The following is a 4,591-nucleotide window of genomic DNA, read 5'->3' as shown; positions in this document are numbered from 1 at the left end:
GATCTCTGTGACTTCAAGGCTAGCCTGGTCTACAGACCAAGATCCAGGACAGGCACCGAAACTACACAGAGAAATCCTGTCTTGAAAAACCAAAAAAAAAAAAAAAGAAAAGAAAAGAAAAAAGAAAGAAAGAAACAGAGGAATAGACATGACCAAGTGGACAGAGAACAGAGAAAAGACCATGAGACCTCAACCCTACACAAAGAACCATAGGAAACTAACAGTAAGAGAAATACTTTCCCCAGGGAAGAGCATACCTGTTAGTGATCCAATACCAAATGGTCACTCCTGATACTATACATACAAGTAACACTATTATACACATTAAACAGGTTATATATAGGAATATACAAGTATATGCAAATACATATATGAATGTAATAACAATGTAAAGGATAGGCCATGAATTTGAAAGAGAACAAGAATTGATATATGGGAGGGTTTAGAGGTAGGAAAGAGAAGAGAGAAATGATACAATTACATTATAATTTCAAAAATAAATGAAATAAATATTAAAAATCTTATAATAACCCAGAAGGCCCACAGTCATTTAGTTTCCTTTGCTGGCAACATTCTGCATAACCATAGTGCAATACTCCAGCCATAAAACAGACCTTGTTATAATGGATCATCTTCATTAGACATTCACCAGATTATAGCCAATTATCTTTTGTAAAGGTGTTAATCTAATAGATGCAAGGAGAAAGACCACCAATCCCAATCATCATGGCCAAATTAACTAAACCAAGCTTTTTAAAATTCATGTTCACAGACTGTGTTTTCCTAAAGGTGAGGTTCAAAGGATCAGCCTTGGACATGGGTAAGATCTGGGTTTATATACCTCAAGAGTAAGGGACTTCCAAATAGAGGATTTAGCAGGCAAATAGGCAGGATTACAGAAGAAGAACATAAGCATATGTCGGTCATAACAACTTTTTGAAACAAAGACAACAAACAGATTTAATCATAAACATGAATAAATCTAGTTTGTTTTTATAATTAGATGTCTTTCAGGCCTAAAACTAAGGCAGACTGGTTTATCATAGGGGTATGATTTCCATCTTGTCTGTTACAACTGATTTATTTAATGACCTTTTTTTTTTATTAAAGTCTGGAAAGCAAATGTCTTTTTGTGAGATGAATTGCTAAATGGTCTTATTAATAAAAAAAAACCTGGAGCCAGACATTGAGATGAACACTGAAAGATCAGAGAAACAGAACAAGCCACAGCCAACCTCACCTCACCAACTCCTCAGGCAATCCTGTTTCCACAAATCCTCAGACTGAAAGCCTCTGAGTCCTCACTCCTGAGTGTCTCAGTTGAAGTGCTGCTAAAAAGCTCTAGTTTTTCTAAGTCCTCATGCTTTATATACCTTTCTGCTTCCTGCCATCACTTCCTGGGATTAAAGGCATGTGTCTTTCACAAGCAAAGACATGAGATCTCAAGTGCTGGAATTAAAGGTGTATGTCCCCATGCCTGGCACTATTCCCAGTGTGGCCTTAAACTAACAGAGATCCAGATGGATCTTTGCCTCCTGAGTGATAGAATTAAAGGCATGTGTGCCACCACTGTCTGGCCTCTGTGTCTAATCTAGTGGCTGGCTCTGTACTCTGATCTCCAGATAAGTTTATTAGGGTACACTATTAGGGTACATGGGTACACAACATATTGAGGTGCACAATATATCACCACATTTCCCCTTTTTTGACTAAAATAAAAAAGTTATAACTAACATAAGAAAACTATATACAATAAGTACAATAAGTATATATACTATATACAGTCAAGAATTACATTAACAATGTCCAGTTCATTAACATCTGACAAAATTTTTGTTGTTTATCCTATTTTGGTGAGTTCAATACAAAATTTGTATACAATATACAAAAATCCAATCCAATGTAAAATATATAAAACTAGTTGTTGCCTTTTAACAACTATTTAAAGTAGATTCAATAATCTACCTTTTTATCTTATCATATCTATATTCTCTCTTTTTTCTTTTCAGAGTAGTGCAATAATCTACCTTTTATCTTATCATTTTTATATCTTCCCCCTTTTTCTTTTCAGAGTAAATTCAATAATCTACCCTTTTATCTTATTGTTTCTATATCTCTTCTTTTTTTCAGAGTAGATTCAATAATCTACTTCTTATCTATATCTTCTTTCTTTTTTTTTCTTTTTTCTTCTTTTTTTCAAACAAAAACCCTGAATCGAATCTCTTTATTTAGCTTTTTTTCCTCTGACCATTTTCAGTTAACAACTTATAATCAACCATCCTAAACAATGACAATATCCACAACCCGCTGAATGTCTAAAAACCACCCGCCCCACCTCGTGTGAATGTGAGTGTTGTTTTCTTAAAATTACTTCATGCCATCTGGGTGTGACATCTTTAGGGGACTCTGAAAGGAAAATTCTGTGTTAATTGTCAAGTCCTGGGAGAGGTAGCTGTATCATTTATTATCCATAATAATTCAAAAGTGTAGGGTTTGTCTCAAGTCCTTGCTCAAGTAGTCTGTGAGGCTGGATCATCTCAGCTAGCCATCTCAAAATAGTCCTGGTAAGTTTGTAGTCCAAAGCTGATTTTTGGGTGGTCTTTGTCAGCTTATTGGTAGTATCATAATCCATGTGGAATTGTCAATCCTTGTTGTGGAGTCCCATCATCTCTTTGGAGACTTCAAAGTTGCTATTAGGCAGTCATGGTTCATTGCAGAATTGTGTGTGTGTGTGTGTGTGTGTGTGTGTGTGTGTGTGTGTGTGCCTGTATGTCTACTCTGTGGTTTGGAGCAATATCAATTGTATCTGTGGCAGAATAGTGTCTCACAGCCAGTCCCAATTTTGCAATACAACAGGTTCCATTCTTCAGCAAGATACTTTTTCATTTCAAATCTCTGTGAGCAATTGCTGGCTTTCCTTGGGTAACAAAAATCTCCATGTGAAGATGGGCAAGATCACTTGCCCAGGACAGAGAGAGTTTGATTATCTCCTCCACTGTAACAGTGCATCTATTCAAGTAATCAAAAAGGTATCCATGCTCATGGTAATCTAACACCAGCCACAGCTGAGTCCATGTGCCATTGTCTTTGTTGTCTGCTGGTATAAGTCCTAAGATGTTTTCATGCCATAACATCACAGTCTGATAAGTCTCTGCCTCCTGGAACCATGAACGTTCTCCTCTAGAAGAGAATATCCTCACAGCAACTTCTTCTCCCCACCACTTGCCTCGACAAACTTCTCCAAAATGAATTTTGCCAATACTTTCTTCTAACATGATGGGCCTGGCAAGTGTTCTCTGAACAAGTAGCTGTAAACCCTTTATCCCTGGTAGCAGCATCACCAACATCAACAGGATGAGAAGCAACCAACAACTCAGAGCATCAGCCATGGCTTATATTGTTCTGCCACTGCCACCATTTGTGGCTCTGCCTGGCCCCAGCTGAAGCTTCTCCTCAGCAAGCCTGTAAGCCTGGCCTCAAACTCAGGATCCTCCTGCCTTCACCTCCTTCAGCAAATCCTACTGGCATGAGCCACTACAACTGGCTGCACGCAGCTCAGGCCTTAGCTAGGCACTTCAAGGCAATGGGCAAGTAGTTTTTCATGAATTTGTGCCACAAATGTTGGGTGCCAGATGTTACATGAATTGATAAATGGTCTTATTAATAAAAAGCCTGGAGCCAGATATTGTGGTGAATGCTGAGAGATCAGAGAAATGGAACAATCCACAGCCAACCTCACAACATCAGCTCCTCAGCCTATACTGTTTCTGAATGAAATCCTCTGAGTCTTATAGAGATATTCAGACATAGACAAAAAAAATTAAAGGTGAACCTATCTCAGTCTTGAATATTATGGTTACAGAGAAAGAGCTTATTGTCAAACAACCAACCTTCATCTATCTCATAACATTATAGGAACTGCCAAATGCTCAAGGTTGTGTACAAGCTAACTGGGTTCCAGTGGGGATATTAGATTTGAGGATGTTTAAAGAAGCTGTAGTCTCATATGGTATATATTCTCCATTTGTAAAGGAGATGTTAAACTTGTGGTCAACTTATAATTGAATTATCCCTGAGGATTGAAAAGATTTGGTTATAGCTATTCTAGAGGCCAGACCACAATTACAGTGGGGAACCTGGTGGAAAGAGGAGGAGAAGACTAGAGAACAATGATGTAGGGCTAGATTATGGAAATTTCTCAGGATTATCTTCTTGGAGAAGGCAAATATGCTGATATACAAAGACAATCTTTATATGATGACCACACCCTAATTCTATGCTGCATGGCAGCCATGAATGTGTGGAACAGAATTAAAGAAGTATGGAACAAAACTGAGTCATTTACAAAAGTTATACAAGGACCAAAAGAAACTTTCACTAATTTCTTACAAAGGATGTCTTTAGCAGTAAATAGAGTGATAACAAACTCAGAAACTAGACAGATAATAATTGAATCTCTGTGCTGGGATATCTTTCTGTATGCTATGAATGTGTGTATCTCTGAGTGGTTGATAAATAAAATGCTGATTGGCCAGTAGCCAGGCAGGAAGTATAGGTGGGATAAACAGACAAGGAGAATGTTGGGAAGATA

At 37.6% G+C, this 4,591-nt stretch overlaps 1 pseudogene; it reads right to left on the bottom strand.

Annotated features, from left to right (window-relative positions):
• Positions 1–923: 923 nt before the first annotated feature.
• LOC131924591 (TGF-beta receptor type-1-like) lies at positions 924–3,389 on the bottom strand (annotated as a pseudogene).
• Between the last annotated feature and the right edge of the window lie 1,202 nt (positions 3,390–4,591).

Source organism: Peromyscus eremicus, chromosome 14 (genome assembly GCF_949786415.1).
Source record: "Peromyscus eremicus chromosome 14, PerEre_H2_v1, whole genome shotgun sequence".
Lineage (NCBI taxonomy): Eukaryota > Metazoa > Chordata > Mammalia > Rodentia > Cricetidae > Peromyscus > Peromyscus eremicus.
This window is presented reverse-complemented; position numbering and strand designations above follow the sequence as displayed.